The sequence below is a fragment of the Cucumis melo genome, chromosome 3 (assembly GCF_025177605.1).
Source record: "Cucumis melo cultivar AY chromosome 3, USDA_Cmelo_AY_1.0, whole genome shotgun sequence".
NCBI lineage: Eukaryota > Viridiplantae > Streptophyta > Magnoliopsida > Cucurbitales > Cucurbitaceae > Cucumis > Cucumis melo.
This window is the reverse complement of record NC_066859.1, coordinates 12013497-12020390: the sequence shown is the minus strand read 5'-3', so window position 1 is coordinate 12020390 and position 6894 is coordinate 12013497.

Here is a 6894-nt window from a genome sequence, read left to right as displayed (position 1 = left end):
TGGAAAAGAGAAAAAGAAGAAAGAATTAGAAGAAACAATACCGTTGATGAGCGGTGAAAAAATTGATTGGGCTCTAGCAAGAAAGAAAGGGAGTGGCGGCGTTTCCTGTAGCTGAGTAATGTGAAAGAAGGTTTTGGGTTGAAAGATCTTTCTAGAAGATAAGAATTAGGAAAATGAAAAATGTACTTACAATAAATAGTTGGGAAAATTGGCAAAAGTAGCAAAAATTAGTTAAATTTTGGTGGAAGATTTGTAAAACTTTGAATAATTTTTTTGAAGAGATAAAAGAAATCAATAGGACTGGAGAAGATTTGAAAAACGGTAAAATCTCGGTCTAATTGTCTATTGAGATGCATCGAGAAAACCCAAAACAACCTATAAGTTGGGAATTTTTAATATTTTAGGAAAATCAGACCGAGATTGATCAAGAAAAATAAGGAGTATTCCCAAAGTGTACTACTTTTATAATGTGAAAAAAAAATGTGTTATTTCTCACGATTTTTCATGTTTTATGTAATTTAGGATGATTTACAATATGTTTGCGATGCTTCTTTGGCTATTTTTTTAATCTCTCAAAAATCTCGCACACATCTCACAAATAATATTTTGCAATGCTCAAATTTGAAAGATCGACCTCCAAATTAATTCTACTTGTTTTAGGTTATTACGGTGATTCATATAACATGTTTGATTGAGTTTCTTTCTTTCGTTCTTTTCGACATTTCTTGTATGGAAGTTAGAGCCTTATTGTGAGATGTTGCAAGATTAAAAAAAAAAACATCCTTCAAACTTTAAGACATCGCTACTCATTCAAGAACACCTACAAATTCATAGAGAGATTAGAAACACCAAAGATACAAAATCCATACTAAAATAACTGATTTGTTGTCCAATATCTTAAAAGTAACAAAAATCAATAAATAATACTCTAAAAACAACAACAAAATCGATAAACATTTTTATTGTTAAAGATATATAACTTTTCTTCCTTAGTCTACTTAAATCAAATATTGGCAATCAAGATCCATTTACAAATTTGAAAATTTTAATTAAAAACCACAAGCTCACAAAAAAAAAAAAAAATAGAAATCAAAGAATAGCTTCTAAACAAATTAGAATTTCCCAAAAAAATCACGAAAGAACAATTAATTATCATGGTTGGAGTTTGACAAAAAATTCTAATTCGTAAGAAAAAGTGTTGCCCACTTCCATCCAAGTTTCTGTTTTGTTGTCGCTATCCAAGTTTGAGTGAAATCAAAACTCAAACGTCTAAAATGCACCACCGTTGCTTTTTAAGTCACCTCCACCATTAATCATGTTGCTATCATTCAATGGAAGCACATTTCATCATTTTGTTGTTGATCAGTAGTCACGCATGAGGGGTTTGTTTTTTCACAATTTGTCGAAGTTGAAAAAGTTACTCTTCTCTTCATAATCTAACAAAGTGACCAACGCTCATGGCCATCGGACAAAATCAGCCCATCCATCAAGTTGTCATCTGCCAAGGAGAAAATGTTGGAGAGGGGAAGAAGGAGAGTAAAAAATGGTGGAGAGGAAAAGTGTAACGACCTAACTCTTTATACTAAGCTGAGGTCATTACTATTAAAATAAATAAAGACTTTCGTAACAAAATGGAAGATAACACAAAACCTTCATTGAAAACCTCAAATAATCATTTATAAATCATAAATAAAAGTATGTAGTGATAAAATCTAGAAATAAAATTCTAATTCGAACCCTATCTAATTTTCAAGAAAAATAATCAAAGAATACAAAAATACTAAAATCAAAACTATAAAGTAAAAGCAGAAGCAACAAAAAAGTTTTCCTATGGTAAGTTGCGGTCACTTCTTGTCATTCGCTAGCTTCCCTCTACCTCTACCTTTGCCCGAAAAGTTAAATATAGAAAGAGCGAGTATAAACATATACTCAATAAGGGACCTACTACTAATCCTGCTAAGTGTTTGTTAACTTCCCATTAAGGTCCTGCAAAGAAGTATCCCTAAACTATCGCGCTCTCGAACACACGCAATCTAATGATCTCGTAAGAACACATCTGGTATTCGGTGAATCCAAAGGAACACCCAGGACAAAAATAGTCTTCGATGAATTTGAAGGAACACCTAAGACAAACTGATATTCAGTGAACTCGAAGGAACACTTAAACAATCGGACTGTAAGTGACCCCATTAAACCACTCATATACATAACATATCATGACAGGCTGGTGGCCCGGTCGAACCACATAGTAACAAAAAGGTGGTGATCCCAAGGAAACACTCACATGGGTACAATTCTAATAGATAAAGTTAACAGAATACCCATCCATAGCATGTAGCACATCATAATATCATAAACATGACATGAATATTAATCGTAACATCCTTAATCATGTCATTAATATATCATGCATCATCATTAATGTAAATCAGTCATCATCATCAACATAATATTAGTCATAAACATAAGGCATCAATACATTATGCATCTTAGCTACATCAATACATAATAGAGAAATTACATGCAAACTCTTAACTTCAGCTCGAAGGTCTAGTAAGAGAATCTCTTACCTCGAGATTAGCTTAACCAAAATTATTCCTAAGAGCAACAGTCAAAGCTTTCCAAACAGACAAATCCTAAACATAAACGAAACTAAATTAATAAATTCCTCATCCAAACATCCAAGTTTTTAACTTAAGTCTTCAACTTACCCCAAGGCTACGGTTGAAATTAGAACAACCTTGAATGTAAACAATTTCTACAAATTAGTCTTTCCAATTACAATTTAGCCAAAAGAACCTAAGGGAAAAAAAAGATCCAACTTTAAGGTAATTCAACTTAATCCAAAAATTAATTTTCTTAAACAAAAAAATTAACATTTTATGGGTATTACCCAAAACGCACTCAAAACTATATGGCTCAAAAAGCAAATGGCTTGAAATAGTTGGCTCGACTTAGATATAAGGGACTGACTCGGGTGTGGAGTCTTGCAGTTTGTGAATGGTTTGAAGGCAGGTAGCAACTCGCTCTCGGCTTGAGTAGAAGGGATTAGCTTGCACGAAAGGAAAAATGGCTTGGACGGCTTGGTGTTTGCACGTACGGCTCAGACAACACGTGCAGCTCGAACTCATGCTTGGTTATCCTCTACAGCTCGAATGGCTTTCGATGACACTTCGAACGGTGGTCGAAAGTGGAGCAACGCGACGACCGAACAGAGATAGTGCTTGACGGAGGAAGATGAAGAAGAACGGAGACAAAAACGAAAATGGAAGACGACGGGGACAAACGACGTTGGATGATTCGGCTCGACAGAAGACGACGGAGAAGAAGAATAGCGTGCGATGGAGATGGATTGATGAAGATAATGGCACCGGTGACTAGGGTTTCCTTTGTGTGGTGAAGAAGATGATGAATAATGATTGGGGCACGCTTCACAAGGGGTCTATTTAAATAAATCATAATGATTGGGGCACGCCCCTTGAAGTTGTCTTATTTTTGGCAATTTCTCAATTAATTTTAATTTTGACAATCTTATGTAAAAGTAATAAATTTATTACTTAAAGAACAAATACCCTTTAATATATCAATAAAAAATAGAGAAATGTTTAGATATAACAAACCGTTAAAATATTTACGACCCGTGTAACAAAACCCATGAAGTTAGCCATTTTTTAAATATTCCAGGTTTGTCATTTCATCTTTTTCTCCTCTTTGTCTTTCTTCTTTTCTTCTTTTTTTTTTTTCCTTTCTTCCCATCTTCATCTATTCCATTGCCTTTCATTATTTTCTTTTTTGTTTCAAGATCGTGTATCAAATTTAAAAGATATATTTTTTTCAAACTTTTATTTGGTTGTTCAAGATCGTGTAATAAATATAAAATACTAGAAAAGAACGTTTGAAAAAAACGTCGTTTAGATTTTGGTAGTCAAATCTAAATGATCGTGTACAAAAAATCCTTATAAAATTATTTAGTTTGGGGTAGCTAAATCTAAACAATCGTATACAAAAAATAAATGATTGTGTATCAAAAGAATCTTACAAACGAATTGTTTAGCCAATCTAAATAATCATGTACCAAATCTTGAAAACAAATCAGCCAAATCTAAACGATCAAATGTAACGATCGTGTAACTAAATCTAAATGATGGATAACCCAATTAAACGATCATGTATAAAATTTAAAAAATAAATCGTAAAGATTTGACTATCTAAATCTAAACGATCGTGTAACTAAATCTAAACGATCTCTGTAACCAAATTAAACGATTGCGTACAGAAAATTTAAAAAATAAATCATTTAGATTTGGCTACCAAAATCTAAACGATTGTGTATAAACAATAGCCAAATATAAACGATCGGGTACCAAATATATTATACACATTGGTGATAGGGCACTTTTGGTATTTTCCAAGGTGGGCCTGTGGCTTTTTTCGTTTTCGAAATTGTTTTATGTGATGTAAATATTTTGCCGTTTTGTTATATTTTTGAAAAGACCCCTAAAAAATGATTAAGAATCTATTACAATTTTAATTGTAAATATTTGAAAGTTGCATAATTTATAATTAAAAGCGGGGTTTTTAAAAAATATAACAAATTGGCAAAATATTTACATTATATAGAACAATTTCAAAAACGGAAAAAGCTCATAGGCCCACAATGGAAAATACCAAACATACCCTAGTTAACACGCGATTAATTGGTCACTCGCACTTGTAATTATTTGGTACACGATCTTGAAGCAAATAACACTTTGAAAAAAAATAATACAAGATTTATGATAAAAACAAAGATTATAATTTTTAATATATATATATATATATATATATATATAAAAGAAAAAATGCAAAAGAAGAGAAGAAAGAATATAGAAAGAAAGGATAAACCTGGAATATTTAAAAAAAATAGCCGATTTGGACTAAATATTTTGGTGTTTTTTTATATTTATGAAAAATTAACCTAATTAAAAATAACTAACTGATATATTTAATATTATGTCAAATTAAATATATTATTATCTTAATTGTAATTAAATAATATAAAAAGTATATTTTTATAAAATACATATTAAAAAATAAAATAAGAAAATAATAATAATAACATAAAACAAAAGTTTGCATGAGGAAAAGAATCGTTAAAAGTTCACCATTTTGCAAGGTAAAACAAATTCGATGGTGGCAAGTAATAAAGATGCTCAGAAAAATGGACAAACCTCATCAAACAAACATGGCCTTCAAATGCCCAAACACATTCCCGCCTAAAAAAACCTCCAACCAAACGGGCCTTAAGGCGTTTCATCCAATTTGGCCTCTAAACTTTAAGGTCATATTTGGTCTATAACCTTTTCAAATTTATTTTCTCATAATTATTGAACTTTTACGAGCACATTTTGATATTTACAAAGTTACTTTTCACTTTACTATATTTTATATGATGTGTTGTGTTACAGGTGATTTTGGATCGAAATAGGAAAATTTTGAGAAGTAGCACACTTTTGGTTTTACAATCCAAAAGTAACACACTTTAAAAAAAAACTCGTAATTTTGTTTTACGCAGTCAATTTCAGCCGACCTCAACACCGAAATTTTATATAAATTTTTAAAAACTATTTCAACGTAATTTCTCGATCCATCTTGATTGAGATCATCACTGAGATTGTGTGTTTTTTTAAAATTTCAAAATAAAGAGTATTCTCAAATGACCAAATACCCTTGAAAACCCAAACATTAGAGATTCTCAAAACCCTCGACTCTGTGCTCATTTTGATCGGGATTAAACAAGTTTGCTTCCAAAAACAAAGACATTTCTATGCTTTTTGCTCCAAGAAATTTCAAGAACTCGAACATTACAAAGTTGCTTCGAACAATACCATAGTTTAGGGCTGGATTTTAGTTTATGTTATAGTGGTTTTTTGTGAAATTTGAGGCGGATTGGAAAATATATAGTTGGTTTTTTTGTTGTAGCTAGATGTAGAACTATATTTCACATTAATGCATATGGTTTTCTTCAATGAATCTCAGCAATTTCATCAATCTAGGCTCGTGTAGATGAATAATATTTGCCGAGATCAATGAAATTGCCGTGAGATTCATTAAAGGAGTTCCGAGATTTGTTGCATTTCACATGCATTTTATGGGGTAATCTCAGGGACAATTTTGCCCAAGATTAGGTCGAGATATGATAATGTGTAGGAATACAAGTTATTGTGGCCTTTTAGGTAGAACAACGAAGGCCTTTTAGGTAGAACAATGGAGTCAAAACGTGAAATTAATGATCAAAACGCGAAGCTTTTAGTGCAAAATTATAATATCAAGAAAATACACCTTACATAAGTCATCATGCTTGATTAACTATGCTTTCAAGTATTTTTCCTTGTAGGTTGGTGTAAAGAAGGAAACCGAGGATCGCTCACATTTACTCAACGATAAGAAACTGTTTTGAATGTTGTAAGGAGAGATGCTAGTACATCATTACACGAGATGATCCGTTAGAAGACAAGAGTGGTAGTTGGAGATGGTGTGACATGAAAACAACTACTTTCGGTGCTTTGCAGAGGATAAAAGTAAAGTGCAACAGAGCATTAAATTCTAGGCGCCCAAGTTATGCCTATAAATACCTCTAACTCCACCATAAACAAAGCAAACAGAGGAGACCATTCCTTAAGGATGATGGTTAAAGGACAAGTTTTAGAGTCCTTAACCATTTGTAGTAATGTTCATTCCTCCACCTCTTCTTCGGTTAATGTCTGAGTGAGATCTTAGAGAGAGAAGCTTCCCCCACCATTTATACTAACTTTTAAAAGAGCCAAGGAATACAAGCCAATGCATTATGCGGCTTTACACATTCTTTTCTTTTCATTTTTGTATTCTATAATGTATTGTATGAATGTTCTTCAT